This window comes from Rousettus aegyptiacus, unplaced genomic scaffold (assembly GCF_014176215.1).
Source record: "Rousettus aegyptiacus isolate mRouAeg1 unplaced genomic scaffold, mRouAeg1.p scaffold_m13_p_14, whole genome shotgun sequence".
Taxonomy (NCBI): domain Eukaryota; kingdom Metazoa; phylum Chordata; class Mammalia; order Chiroptera; family Pteropodidae; genus Rousettus; species Rousettus aegyptiacus.
Window position 1 is genome coordinate 1,168,835 of NW_023416289.1, and position 15,104 is coordinate 1,183,938.

The 15,104-nt window shown below is 60.5% G+C and overlaps 1 protein-coding gene across 4 annotated transcripts in view; it reads right to left on the reverse strand.

Annotated features, from left to right (window-relative positions):
• The window catches only part of ZNF536 (zinc finger protein 536), a 207,375-nt gene that overhangs the window by 99,843 nt on the left and 92,428 nt on the right, over nt 1-15,104 (reverse strand). For 3 of the 4 annotated variants that reach the window (XM_036231211.1, XM_036231212.1, XM_036231210.1), the window contains exon 2: nt 13,965-14,079. The gene's annotated coding sequence lies outside the window, so the exon portion shown is untranslated. Of the gene's footprint in view, nt 1-7,592; nt 7,653-13,964; nt 14,080-15,104 lie in introns of those variants that run through there. The other variant, XM_036231213.1, reaches the window with a different exon arrangement.

Here is a 15,104-nt window from a genome sequence, read left to right on the forward strand (position 1 = left end):
CACTCACTCACATCGGCAGACACCAGACAATCCGATTCCTCTGCAGTGGAAAAGCGGAAGGAGACCGGATCAGCACGGTGACCCAGGTGCCGTGCGGGGGAAGGCGGTAACTTTCCCGTCAGGTTTGAGGCAGATTAAAGGAAAAACCTGGGAGCTAAGTGTTCATTCCTTTTGCAGAATGACGAGACGCTTTGCCCAAAGAGTCTGAAAGTTACTTTAGGGCAGGGTGGGGTTTCGATTTTTTTTTTCCTTAAAAAGTCTCTTTTGGCATAGATCAGATGGTGAGGGAATGGACGGAATTAAGCTGAAACATAAGAAAAGTTTTAACAACTTGATTGTCCCTATCTGAATTTATAGTATATTTAAGGAGCTGGAAAATGTCATTTTTGATTCAAAAATAATTTTGCGAAAGGATATGTACTGCGTGGACAGAGTACGTGGATGAGCTTGTGTGAGCGTGCGTGTGTGTTAGGTGTGCTGTGCTGGGGAGGTCGCACATGTGCACACGTGTGCGCACACGCATGCACACACAGGTACATGCGCACACATGTACGAACACACAGGACGCTGAACGACTTTGAGAACGGGGAGGGCTGAAGTGGAACCATTCTCGTTTTTCAAGCCAAACTCTATCAGGTAAAATTCCAGGCAGGTTTTGGCTACGTAGCTCCTATGACGACAACGGGAAACCATCCACTCCGCCTGCCCTGGAGGCTGGCGTCGGAAGGAACCCGGGCCGCGGCCCGGCACTCCAGCGGCGGCTCTCAGCGGCCACACACGACCAGCGAGGCCGCCCAAGAGGCTCTTTCTGGGTCCTGCCTCCAGAGGCCCTGGTCACAGATGTCCCCTCAGGCAGAGGAAGACAGGCCCTGCGACTCGGGGCCACCTCTGGACCACGCTTCTGCCTCAGTCTCCCCGGCTCTGAGATGGGGAGAACGCCCTACCCAGGGGGGTGTCACGCCTGGCGGGCTGGGAGCCACGTTCCAGGCGCACGTGACAAATCAGGGTGAAATCTGCTGAGCACCTTCCTCATGAGTTAGCCGCCACCCCTCCCCTCCCCGGGGAGATGAGCAGCAGATCCTGGGTCCGTGATCCTTAAGACTCTATAGATTCCTAAAAATATTTTCAGAGAAATGATACAAAGAGAAGGAATCGATTTTCAATTTGACCCTTGTGGGGCTGCTTGCCGTTGAAACCCTCCTGCTCGCTGGCGCGCCGGCCCCCCCAGAAACCCGCCTGCACACACAGAGCAGAGAAGCAGATGCGCGGAGACGGGATTACGTCACTGGATAGCATGTGGCACTGAGGGGAGGAAAAAATAGGGGAAGACAAATGACATTTTGCTGCTATGGTGTGCTATTTTAGCGGTGATGGCTTGACTTTTGGCCCACACGCATATGCCAATCGCAAGGCGACTCCGGGGACTCACAAAGGAGGCCGCGTGCCCGCAGCTGCGCGGCACCCCGGCTCGGGCGGCATGCTCGCGGTGCTGCGGCCACAGCAGAATGCTAATTAACATACTGGAGTGATGAGCGCGGCTGCGAGGCCTTATTGTTCCATTATTTCACGAGGCCCAGCTGCCTTTGTTTATGTCACTTACCCTCTCGTGCCACAGGTTTGTGCTCCAAAAACACTATCCCCAGTACAACGTTAATATTTAAAAAACAAAGAGGTGGCAGATTGTCATTTTTGTGTCAGTCTCAAACTGCAGAACTGTTAAGCTGTTCTGGTTTGGTATTTAGAAATAATTTAACAGCCATATTCAGACGCTGCCTGCATTCTAGCATAATGGCTGAATACTTGAACCAAGCAAACGCATAACTATCCTGACATCACTTATGAGATTTAGATTGGTCAGTTAATGGGAGTCTTTACCAGAATCAATACCATAACAGCTTCTTGAAATGAACGTGATTTTTTACACAGAGTGCTGCAAACAATAACTACAGAAATATACTACCTTTGTACCCGGCACAAAGAAGCTAAGCTGCAAAATTAAGAAGCAATTACATTTTTGCAAACTAATATTACAGTCGATTATTAAAAACAAACACTTTCAAAAATATGTACTTATCGTTAAATAATGGGAGAGCATTGCCCCCCCCCACCTGATTAATCATATTTTTACACTTTTTAATAGCTGTTTCACCTACTGGCTACATTATCAGGTTGCTATTAAGTACTGATATTGATGATTGATGTAATAATGGTTAAATGAAAAACCATATTTAAAGCTTTTTTTGGTGAATTTTTTCATAATCCTCATTTGAGAGAATGCCGACTGCCGGCTAAATTAGTTTTTCTTCTTCTTCCACCTAGACTGTGCACAGACGTGACATCCTATAAAATACAGGTTTCCTCAGACAGCGTCGCACCAGCAATCCATACGTACCACGGCGATTTGCTGTCACGGTCAGGGAAAGCGGCTGGCTCCAGCCCAAAACGTTCACGGCGCCCCGCCTCCCCCAAGAACACACGCCGCGGGGAGTTTCCATCCCCCTGGCTGCACCTTCAGCAGGACCAGGGACAGTAGCTGGGGAGACACGTAATGCCCCGGCCAAGGCGCCATTCGACCAGAGCCATAAATTCAGTTCGAAAGAGCTCCCCTAAAAGTCCAGCACCTCACTAACCAAAGAAAAAAGCCACTCAGGAGTGTGACATCTTCCCAACAGCCCATCGAGTGAACAAGCCACAGCCGCTTTTTAACGAGTTTAACTGGTAATCTCGGATAAACGGAGACCCGCTTGAAGTGCCTGTCGCCTCTAAGGCAGTAATGAAGGGATTTAGGGCGTTCTGCATCCCGAAGTGCGCGTCGCCCAGAGGATGCCACAGGTGTGTCCCCGGCTGTGACAGCGTTTCTCGGCCGTGGCCATCCCCCCACTGTGGACACGACACAGATTTTTTTTAATTGGATCCAGGAGTGAGCTAAATTACCCAACTGCTCTGCGCGTAAGCCCCCAGCTAGCTTACATACCAATAATAATAAACTTTCCACAATAGTGGCTCAGCCTATCACTGTCTTTTTCTCTTAACCTAGAAGTGAAAGCACTTCATTCTGATTGTGGCCACGGAAGAAACCTCTGCATTGGTTTCCGCCAAAAAAAAAAAAAAAAAAATTGCTGAAGAATTACAGAAGGGATCCGAGTAAATAATATTCAATTACCCGCACGCACATATTTTCACGGGGGATCTGCTCATCTAGAGGTACCGGGAGAAAATGCGGCCATAACTCATCGCTCCGTCATCTGCAGGGAGAATTCTCCTCCGGCTTCGCAGTGTTTATTGGCCGCGCCAAGGCGACAGCCAGGCACAACCGCGCCCTGGGACAGCGGCGGCGACAGCGTGGGCCGCGTGACCACGGAGGGGCCCGCCCCGACTGGACACGGCCTCGGCGTGGCCCTCCACATGGGAAGCGCTCCGGTCCGGTTTGCAGAAAGCGCAGAGCCCGGGCCCGGCCCGGACGTCGGGAAGGCCTCGGGTCCATCCTTCGGCAGCCGCCCCCCGGAAGCCTTTGCACGGATCTTAATCCCACTTGAACTCGGCGAACATTCCATCCAAGATGGAACCCCGCGCTCGCGAAGCTGGAACTGATAAAACTTAACGGCAACCAGGCAGGGCCCATGCGGGAGGCCTGCGCGGCCCGCGAGGCGGCGGGGTGCCGGCGGCCAGGCTGGGGCGCCTCGCCTGATGAGGCAGCTCCTTTGGGAATGGCAGAGGCTCGGCAGAGGGGGTCAGAAGGGCGGGCAGGGGAGTGGCCTTCCCGAGGCGCAGGCCCAGGCCCACTGAGTGCGCTGCGTCCCGCAAACCTGTCCACGCGACTCCCCGTCAGCGACACGGTGCGCTGCCCAGGGGCAGCTTTACAGGCCTCCACCGGCCCCCGGCAGGGCCCCAGGGAGCACCCCCAGGGCAGGTGGGCACCAGTGACGCGCCTCGGGGCCCACCTGCCGCTCCCCCCAACACACGGCAAATTCAGAAAGCCACGGGAGACTTGTCGCTTTGCAAAAACTGACTGAGCTCTGTCTGAAAGCCCAGATTTCTGCTTTTCCTGGAAAAAGCCAAAGGCCTAGAAACACCAGACCCACAGTCCTGTGGGCCTCCATGGGGCCTCCACAAGGGCCACCACGGGGCCTCCACGGAGCCTCCATGAGGACTACCACGGGGCCACCACGGGGCCACCACGGGGCCTCCACGAGGCCACCATGGGGCCACCACGGGGCCACCATGAGGGCGTCCACGGGGCCACCACGAGGCCACCACCAGGACACATGTCCTCTCTAAGGCACTGCAGCATTCAAGTGTTGCAGCCTCGGTCAGAGGCTGCTGGTCAGAGAGCGGGTGCCACGGTCAGGAGATGTTTAACCAGAGGACAGCGGGAGGGTGGGCGGGGGGGACCCGGCACTTGACCGCACGTGGCTGCCACGGCCAGTCCTGCCGCTCGCAGGTCCCTCGCTGCGGAGGGTGGGGAGGCGCGTCCCCTCCCCGTCCCGCTGTCGTGAGAAGGGTCTGGAGTCGGGGGCACAGAGCACTGTGCGGGGACAGAGCTGCTCCACAGTGGCTTCGAGCCCACGCCAGGAGCCCCGGCGGCGGCGGCAGCCACGGCGCTGGCCTGGGGACGGCCAACGCCAGCGCTGGGCAGGAAGGATGCGACGAAGGACGAGGAGGGAGGGAGGGAGACGGAGGGAGGTGAGTCCAGTGCTGTGGGCGACGGCGCCCGTGGCCACCACACCGTGGCCTGTGGGGCCAGGAGCCGGGGTCGCCGTGTGCGCACCGGGGTCCACTCCGGACACACACCACCCGGCGCACAGCTGCGCTGGCCTCACAGGCGCCCCCGGGTCACCCCCGGCCCCGCCGCAGAGGGCGGAGGGTCTGCTCCAGGCCACCCCGCCCCGCGTGCCCTGGCCTTGCCTCGTGCGGCATTGGGGGTACGCGTATGAACAGCGCTGGCGCCCCACAAGGACACAGCCCCAGCCCAGCCACCTCGATGCTCACTTGGGCCATCAGCGAACGTGGCTTCAGCCGTCAGCCGATGCGGAATTACACTCTGTTTTTCGTGTAGTGAGGGCCTCACCTGAGACACTTCTGGAAAGTGCCTGGCACTTAAGATCAAGACGACATAGTGGTGTGTCGGTGGGGGTCTCGACCCTGCGGGGGACAGCGCAGAGCTGCCCGCCTCCCTGGCAGAGGGGTGTGACGCGGGGGGTCGTGGAGAAGGAGAGAGAGACCCTTGCCTGAGAAGCACGGTGTGGCCCCCGGGCAGTGGAGGCTGCAAAAACTTGTCCCTGTCAAAGTCAAAGTCAAATTTTCATTCTTCCTCTTGGATTTTCTTTCTGCGCCTCGAAGCCATCAGGCCCGGTCCTGCCGCGGGGCCTCCGCACGAGCGGCCCCACCATCCAGGGCCACCCTGGCCCCGCGGGCTCCAGTCTGCTCTGCAGAGCTTGGCCTCAGCCGCCCCGGCAGCGGGGCCTTCCCTGGCCCCCTGCCCCACGCACCCCCGGCTACCACTCCGGGCGGCCCAGGTCCCCACAGCGTCCTGGTTTCTTCGCCTGCTTATTTACTGCCGGCCTCTTCCAACGGGGACGCCGGACACCTGTGGGCAGGGGCTTTTCACAGGCTCTGCCTTTCACGGGGCCTGAAACGGCGCCTGGCTCACCAGATGGGAAGAAAGAAAGAAAGAAGACAGGGAAGGAGAGAAAATACACAATCGATACAGACAGACGGACACGGTGACGGGCACGTAATAGATAGAGATGAAAGAGACACGGGTAGATGACGGAGACCTTGACACACGAAGGCAGCTGGACAGACAGACAGACAGGACGAAAGAACAGAAGAAGGAGCAAAAGAAAGGAAAAGCAGAGAGAACGGAAGACGAGAAAGAGGGTGGGAGGGCGGGACAGCCAGCAGCCAGCTCTGCAGACCGGGCCCTTCGGCCGGAACAGAAGGGCGGCTGCCCACTCCCAAGAACCTTCCAGCTGAGAAGGGGAGAGGCGCGTCAGAGAGCGGGGCCCAGTGGCCCCCACGGCATCGCCGGGCGTGACCGGGGCGGCACATGGCCCATGGCAGTGAGGGATTCCCAGGGCGGGACTGCGAGGGCAGAGGGGGCATTGCAGAGGGGCTGGGCCGAGGCCCTAGGACAGGAGCGCGCACACGCCCCCAGCCTGGGCCACGCAGAGACCCGGCGCCTCGCGGGCACCCCGCTCGGACACACGGTGATTCAGGTGCTACACAGAAAAACTCCTAAAAATTAACCCATACATATGTTATTTTAGTATTTAACATGAAAATATACATAACTGGAACGTCGAACCACAGATCTCTCAGATATCGTTACTTAAGACAAAGCTAAGTATAGTATATACTGTCCACGGGCAGGTACGATTCGGTAAAGAAGTCACCAGGAGGGCAGGCAGGTGATGCTAGGGGTCCCCCCCAAGGGCCTGAAGCCTGTCTCCTACAGGACGCAGGTCCCCGGCTGGGCGGTCAGGGCAGACGCGGGCCTCACAGCCCTCCCCTGGTTTGTGGAAGGGCCGTGTCCGAGCACGCCAGGCCCCCGCGGGCACCCCCGGCCCCCCTCTGCCAAGGCCACGTGGGCAGCCAGCAAGCCGGAAGTGCTCCGAGAGCTGCAGACCGACCTGCCTCCTGCCCGGCAGCCAGGGGGCTCGGGCAGGCCCTGCCCCCTTTAAAGGAGATGGGGGGCGGGGGGACAAACAGGGGCGAGAAAGAATGAGAGAGAGAGAGAGAGACAGGGAGAGAGGGGCAGAGACTATCTGAAGACCAAATGCGAGCTGAAGTCCTTATCGGGAAGAAACATTTTTTAATGCGTGAACTCTATTTATACCCTGAATAAACAAGATAATTATGTGTTCGTTTCATGAGTTGTGCCTTGATTCCAGGATCACCAGCGGCCATGGATGTTTGGATTTCACATGCGCGTGTCTGACCGCCGCGGGTCTCGACCCTCGGCCCAGGAAGCGGCGCTCGGCCAGCGCTGTCGCGCTGTGACCGAGGCGCAGGGCAGGGCGCTGCGCAAGCTGCCACGCTGCTCTCGGAACGGGAGAAGCCGCAGCGGAGGTGGCGGATCTGCTGACTGTCGCGCGGTTCGCGTCTGCCCGAGGCGCCAGCACGGGCCCCGCGGGGGGCCCGAGAGCATCCCGTGGACACAGGAACAGGGACCGTGCTCCGTCCCGGAATGCACGTGTGTACGTGTCCAGGGAGTAACCCCCTCTCCGGCATTTCTCCAAGGACAGCTCTCTGTGCCGGGCTCGCGGCCGCGGCCTGAGGCGTGGAGCACCGGGGCCGGCGCCGTCCGGACGCCCAAACCCGGCGCTGCCGCCATTGCGCCTGTCTTTCCGAGGCCACCCTGAGCCCCAAGCAAGAGACGGGCATGGCCAGGCGAGCAGCGGGCCGAGGGGCGCTCGCTCTCCCCGCCCCCGCAGCCCTGCCCGGTACAGTGTCAAAGGGCGCTGGGCGCCCCGGGTGCCCGCGTCCTGGGCAGGCTGCAGTCAGCCGCACGCTGACCCCCCCCACCACGCCGCATGGGCTGTCCCCCCCCCCCCCCCCGCCGCGCGGCACGGGCTGTTCCCACTGCTTACCTGCAGTGCCCAGAGAGCCTGGCAAGAAGCCGGTTCAAGGCGGGACAGGCTTGGGGACGCCATGGGAGGTGTCGGGCGGCCCAGCGGGGCCCCGGCCCACAGGCCTGGGAACCCGCCGCCAGGCCCCGGACCGCACAGTCGTGCTCCGTGCACAGCCGCAGCTCCGAGAGTCACAGGGACACTCGGCTCAGGGCTCTGGAGGACAGGGGCCTGAGCGTGACAGCTCACACACGTGGGATGAGCTTCGGTTACAGGGAGGCCAGGCCGCGGAGGCGGTGACGTCGGCTTCGAGCTGGGACCCTCCCCGGACCCTGCGCTGCGTGGACAGACCGCGGCAGCGAGGCGCCGAGGGCGAACGTGCCTCCTATGTGTGGCGTCTGTTTGCAGAGCTGACCTAATGCTCGGCCTCGCAGCTCTCGACCTCTGAAGGGCCAAGTGGGACACAGGAGCCTTTGTCTAGTGGCGAACAAAGCCAAAGTCATGGTGGGGTGGACCCCAAGTGATGTGGGAAGCCCGGCCGCCTGCACGGAGCCCAGCCCGCCGGCCGCCCGTGGAGCAGGCTCCGACGGAAAGGGCAGAGCAGACGCGTGTCCGGCCGGGCCCTGCCGCCGCCTGTCCCCACTCTGCAGAGGCCCTGCGTGGAGCCTCATCCCAAGGCCAGGGCCGGTGGCTCTGCCCTGCCCCGCCAGCTCTCACAAAGAAAGATCAAATTCGTGTTTGCGCACTGTGGTTGAGGCTGGTTGCCTACTTTCCACCAAGCCTCTCCCCGGCTCCCTCCATCAGGAGTAAAATCCCCAAAGGTCTTTCAGGTGGGACCTCGGCGCAGAGCGGAACGCAGCACTGTCGGGTCCATAGACTGACCGAGGGCTACTAAGGGGGAGGACGTGACCTGGAGCATCTGTTTGCAGAAATGGGGGTGGGGGGGAAGGAAGGAGGGAGGAAAGGAGGAAGGAAGGAAGGAAGGAAGGAAGGAAGGAAGGAAGGAAGGAAAGAAGGAAGGAGGAAGGAAGAAGAAAGGAGGAAGTAGGAATGAAAGAAGGAAGGAAGGAAGGAGGAAGGAGGAAGGAGGAGGGAGGAAGGAGAATGGGGGGGGCAGCGGCAGGGCGCAGTCCGGGGGAGGGGGCCCCTCCCCAGGACACGGGCCGAGCAGCCGGGGCCGGAGCCGCATGGCAAGAAGGGTTAAATTTATGTTCCATTACAAGTCCCCTTTTTTTTGGTTTCATCTTCTCAGTAAAACACATAACTTAAAATGAAATCAAATATTAAAAATGACAGACTATGTAAGTGCTGTGAGTAACTTCGGGTCACGGAGGGAGGGAAGCCGGCGAGTTGTCAGGCACTATCTGTCAGAGTGAATTAGACACAATCAGCAGAGACTGAAGGCAAGGTGATTGTTATTAAGCCGCGGGCCGCCGCGGCTGCCCAGATGTGGCCGTGCATATAAAGGACAGGAAGCGGCCGCTTAATTCAGGGGGCCCTGGCGAACAGGGCGGCCGCCAGGAGAAAAGTCCTTTGTCGCTAATAAGCTGGAAGTTACTTTGATAACAGCAGGGTTAGGCTCGAGAATAGAACGCGTTTCTCCCACTGCCGCTCGCCATTAATGTCGCGGAAATGTGGTCGGATGGAGCGCCTGGCACGGGCGGCGCGGCCGGCGGGGGAGCCGGGGCCCGGGCCCTCCCCGCTGGCCAGGCCGGCTCCTTCTGGCCACGTCGGACCCGACGGTCACCCTGCAGGAGTGCTCGGTGGCAGGTCACTGCTTCCCCGCGCCGGGCCGGCCCGCCGTGGGCAAGGGGCGAGACCGGGAAACAGCCGCGATGGCACGAAGTCCACGGGCGCGGCCACGAGACAGTTCCACACGCAGACGAGGCCCGATTTCACAGGGAATTACTTATGCAGGCGCTCCGCAATTATCCTGCGATACTTTCAGGAAACAGTCTGACAGCAGTTGTGCAAACAATAAAGGGATTACGGAAACGAAAACAAATAACATCACACACACAGGGACTCCGCGTCGCGTGTGGACGGGATGGAGGAGCCGCAGGGCCGGCCGGAAGTGGGGCCGCAGGTGAGCGGACGCCCTGCCCGGCGGGTGCCACAGCGCGGCCTTCTGCACCTGCTGGCCGTCCTCCCGCACGCGGCCGGGAGGGGCGCGCCCAGCTCCGGAGGTGCCGGACCGCGGACCACCTGCTCGCCTCTCGGGGGGCTAAGCACAGGGGTCGCCTTCGCAGGAAGGGACAGGGGGAAGCGGACATCGGGCGGGCTGACCTGCCTTGCCACCCTGGCCCTCATGCCAGGTGGCCTTCTGCCTTACAGGGTGTGCCCCAAGCAGACCCACGATTGGCACAGGGTGGGGCGGCCCTGTCACCTAGTCCTGGGGGCAGGAATCAGACTCCTCCATCGGGCCGTCCCAGACTAGACACGGGCAGGTATCCTGAGACGCAGGCCCTAGGGAGACAGAGGGAAGAGGAGTACAGAGGGGCACCCTGGCCACCTTCCCAGAGAGACGCGGGATGCCTGCCCGCCCACAGGGACCCTGTCCCCCACGCAGCCAGGCCCTGCCCGGCGAGGGCGGCCGGCGGCCTGCAAAGGCGTGTCCCCGTCGCTATCCACGCTCCCAGAGCCCGGGCTGTCCTGCGGGCAACTGGGGGCGTCGCTAGCCAGGGCTGCTGCGTGGCCGCGGTGTGCGAGCCTGTGCTCGGTGCAGGCCAGCTCTGCCCGCTGCCCAGACACGCGCGCACTCGCAGGAAGCGTGTGTAAAACTCAAATCAGCTGCCGACACTACAGGGGAAAAAAGGAGCCAGATTTTTTTTTTTTTTTTTATTTCTCTTTCTTAAAAACTGCCCGGGACAATTCTGCCCTCACCTCCGGTGGCCGCAACTGGTGAGAGCTGAGAGTTCCCTCCCAGGCCACCCTGCACACACCTGGCTTCATGCACCTGCCATCTGAATGTGGGCCGAGGACGGCTGGATGAGGCCCAGGGTGCAGAGTGGGCCCAGGCAAAGCCCCCGGGGGGCCCCGCCTCAGCCACAGCGGGGCAGAGCGCGGGCCGACCCCGGGCTGGGCTGGCGGCAGCAGGGACCGGCTGACCTTCAGGCGTTTGTAGCTAAAGGGGGAACAGGCAGAGCCCGGCAGCCAATCCGGAGGGCAGGGCGGTTGGGGTGCGCGGGGCGCACGTGAGCCAAGGTGCGGCGCGCTCTCGCGGTGACAGGCAGGCGAGGGTTCGGACGCGCAGTGCGCACCCACTCAGCGCTGCGGACCGCGCGACACCGAGGTCACGGGCCACACCGCCGGCACCCCGACGGGCTACGGGCGGACCCCGCCGGGCGGCACTGCCCGAGGCTTGTCGTGCTCAGGCGAGAATGGGGCTGGGCACACGCACCTGGGTCTCACTCTGGTCTCATTCCGCCAGTGATGGGGCGCGTGACCTTGGGGAGCCCTTGCCCTCTCTGGCCTGCCCCCTCACCTACTGAGAAAAGGCGGCTTTGACTGCAAAGGGTTCTGCAGCCCTGGGGTCCTAGGGGTCTGGGAAGGACCGAGAATTCCGGAACGGGCTCCCTGCTTCGCACGGCACCAGGCTGCCCAGGGGGCAGAGGGCCTTGCCGTGCCCGCCCATGGTCCTCGCGGCTGACTCCCCCTGCTACTGGGCCCCGCAATCCGCATCACTGAAGCGACCACAGCTCACTCTGCAGAGGACGGGAGGTGCCTGCACCCCCCGAGCCCCGCAGGCTTCGGCAGGCCATGGCCCCCCCAATCAAGGGGAGCCCCAGAAGCCTTCTGCCTGCGGCTCTTCACAAGCCCACAGCTGGGGCTCGGGCCTCCCTGGGCTACACAGGAAGTGCATGCTGGGGTCCGAGGGGCAGCCACGGCGCGCTCCCGTGGCACCAGTGCTTCCTGGCCACCAGGCCCAGCGGCTGCAGGGGGCGTGCGGGGCTTGCCACTCCCGACACACACACCCGAGCCCCGTGGGGCAAACGTGACACGTGTGCAGGGCTCGCCACTGTCGCCGCCCTGAGGCACAGCGCCTCACCACAGCACCGAGCCGAGGCGGCGTCACACATGCCTGCACGGCACTACGCGGCCGCCTGGGGACAGCCGGACGCACAGTGGGACCGGGGCCCCGAGTCCGGGTCCCGCCGTGCCCCGGGCACAGTGGGGCCACCCTGTATCCGCCAGGTGGAGGGCGGCCATGGCCTCCGAGAGCCATCCCTTCTGGAAGTCACAGGGCCCCCCTGGGGCTGTGCCATCAGCCCCCCGTGCTCCCGACCCCACACCGTGGAGGCTTCGGCTGCTGGGATGCGCGTGAGCTTCGCTGCCCAAGAGTCGCTGCAGCTCTCTACGGCACAGCGCGTTGGGGTGGCCGTCCGGTTGTCCCAAAGCCTCATTGGTACAGCATTTCACGTGGATTTTATCAAGTCAAGTGGCCATTTCAAAGGACAGGGAGAGCATCAGTGGAGAGGGGAGGGAGCAGAGTGTCCCACCAGGGACCACCGGGGGCCAGAGACGCCCAGCCAGCTCGGGTCCAGGGCTGCTCTGGGGGGGTTGGGGGTGGGCCCGGCCGGAAGGCGGCGCCCGCGTGCTCCCCGCCCGGCCCTGGGCGCAGGATCCGCTCCTGGGCACGAACCTCCTCCAGCCCTGCTTCCGGACGCGCGGCGCGGAGCCCTTCGCGGACGCACGTGCCCCACGCTGGAGTGCCCCGCGGCGGTGTCCAGTGTCCAGGGCCCAGGTATGACACCTGCGCTCGGCTTCTCCGGGGCCGCAGCACAGCCCAGCGCCTCGCTCGGCCACGCATGCGCAGACGGAGGAAGCCTGGCCCGGCCGGCGCCCCCGTGCGCTGGCGCGTCCTCGCCACCACGTGGGGGACGGGACAGCTCTGCACCGGTCACGGAGAAGCAGGAGTCACCGCCGCACGGACACAGCAGGGCGCCCTCGTCTCCCCGGCTCGTCCCAGTGCGGGTCGAGGGGCCACGGCCGCCCTGCACCTCCAGGGGCACGGAGCGTGGCTCGCTCCGGGACGAGCTGGGGCGCCGCTCCCCGGGGAGCAGCCGCGGCCCTGGCCCTGGCGGGGCGCTGAGCTGGGCCTTCGGAAGCCGTGAGCAGCCACGCGGCAGAATCCCCGCCACCAACGTAGCAGCTAAACATTGTAAGGCTCCTGACTCCCCCATCTGTGTTTTGCCTCCCAAGAGGGAAAATAGTCTTCGCAGACTCCCTTATCTGGCAGGCAAATTCCAAACCTCACTGGCAACCGCGGGCTTGTTTTCCCAGCAAACAGCTACAGAACCGAAAATTGTTCTGCCTGCGACATGCGGAGGGGGACAAGCCAACAGCTCCGCCTGGAAGCCCGGCCCGGAGCCCGGGGTGGGCCCCACCGCCGAGGACCCCGCTGCTCCCAGGAGCCGGGGTGAGGCCCGTCCCCGAGCGAAGCCGCCGCCGAGCCTTCTCCCCACACGGACACGCGCGCGGGGCTGGTGGGCAGCAGCCACCGGGGCGCGACGGCGACACCTCTCACTCGCACAAATGGGGCGAAAGGGGAAAAACGGCCAAGCCGCTGGCCACAGGCGTCTTCTCCCAGGAGAGCGCGCGAGGTGGAGGGTCCGCCCTGGCCCCACCAGACCCCGCTCCTCGCCCCGAGGCGCCCCCCGCCCCCCCACCCCAACCCCTGTCCCGCTCAGCGCTGGGTCCCTGCGCCTGCGCACTGCTAAGAAACCCAATCAGATGATAACCGTGGACGCCTAATTGATAGGGGCCTTTATCGACTGGCCTTGATGTCTATCTGAGGTTCTCAACAGCCGAGATTTAAATGTTTCATTTTATTTTTAACTTTCCCTTTTCCACATTTCAGCAACGTCAGGCAAAGAGGTATGGTTTTACTATCAGAAAGAATCATGGTGCAGAATAATTTATGACTTCGGCTTGGGCTTTCAGAAAAGCTATTTCAAATCTTCACTTTGATTTGGTTGTATCAAAACTACTCAAAATAACAGCAGCACTTTCTTGGAACTGGAATATGTTAGCGGCACCTCAGAATTTCAAGCTGAAGCCTTATATATTTATCCCAGAAGAAAACTTGAGAAAGGAACGAAGCCACGGAGGGGACTGTGCCTTTTTTTTTTCACGACTCCTTTGTTCCCCCTCCCACACCTTCTGCAAAGCGCACAGCAGTGCCCAGCCCCGCACCCCCGGTCCCCGCCCCATGGCAAAAGGTCCTGCCAGCCGCCTGGCTCGCCCAGGCGCAGGCGCGGACGGAAGGACCCCGCCGTGGCCGGCAGGAGAGGGAGGGGGGCTGCGGGGCTGGATTTGTGTCAGGTCAGTGGGACGAAGCGGGAGGCAAGGCTGTGTGTCCACGGCAACGCGTTCTGATGTCGTGAGACCTACCTTAGCAGCTTAACTGCATACTTGTCTCAAGGACTGTCAGTCTGGTGAGAAATATCCCAGAAAAGAGGCCGCTGGTCCAGGCCCTGACGGACGGCCGGAGGGGCGTCCCGGGTCCCTAGCACAAAAGAAAACAGAGGGAGAGACGATGTAAAGCGAAATGTAACAAATTCACCAAATCACAGCAACACGCGGGGGTCGAGGAAATTCCGCGGAAAAGGTTAAAGATGAAATCGAGCCCGGCGTGTGAGAATGAAAAGCCAGCCCCGCGCGAGGCCACCGGTGACATGCCGTCGACGAGGAGCTAAATACTGCCGAGCACTGGGATCTTTCATTTCCATCAGATCAATAAAAGCTCATATTTATCAGGACCCCAAGCAGCTGCCACTTCTGACAACCTCCACTTTATTTTCTCACTCCCTGCGCTGTATCAGGGCAAAAAAGAGGGGAGGAGAAGCAGCTTTTAATGCCATTTACACCTGAAGACACAATTCCATTAAGGGTCCTGTTTTGTTAAAGAAACAGGGATTGATATGATTATATTGGCAGGAGCGGGAGCCTCTTTGTTCTTCCTCCCCCCGCGTTCTCGCCTCTGCCATCCAGACCCGGCGCGAAGGTTTCCTGAAGCCACGGCCGTCCGTGCGAGCACTTTTTTTTTTGTTCAAACTTACCGTTTACGAAGAGAGAAAAAGGCTTTCTGCTAAAACAGTTACCACTCTAATCATCTGCACAACAATATTTGCTATCAGGCATTCTAAATAGATTATCACCAGTCCATCTGTGTCATTATTGATTTATAAGGCTGTAAGCAGCTTTAGAATGGAAGCTTCCCACTGAAGGGTCTCTTGTATAAATCAGAGCCCTGCTCAAATATAGCAGCCATCACTCAGGATATCGTTCTTAAAAGCATAACAAGGGGGAGAAAATGATAAATTGCTTGTAATATACTGATCCAAACTGATATGCAAATCTTGTTTTTTAAATATATTACTTGAGTAAAAAGAGGCGTCATTAACATATGAATGCTCTATGCAAATGACGGTGACGGAGCAGATGTTGGCGCATGTAATTGACCTATATGTGAATTGCATCAGAACCCTTAACTCTATTAATTCACTACCCGGTAACTAGATATTGTCCAAA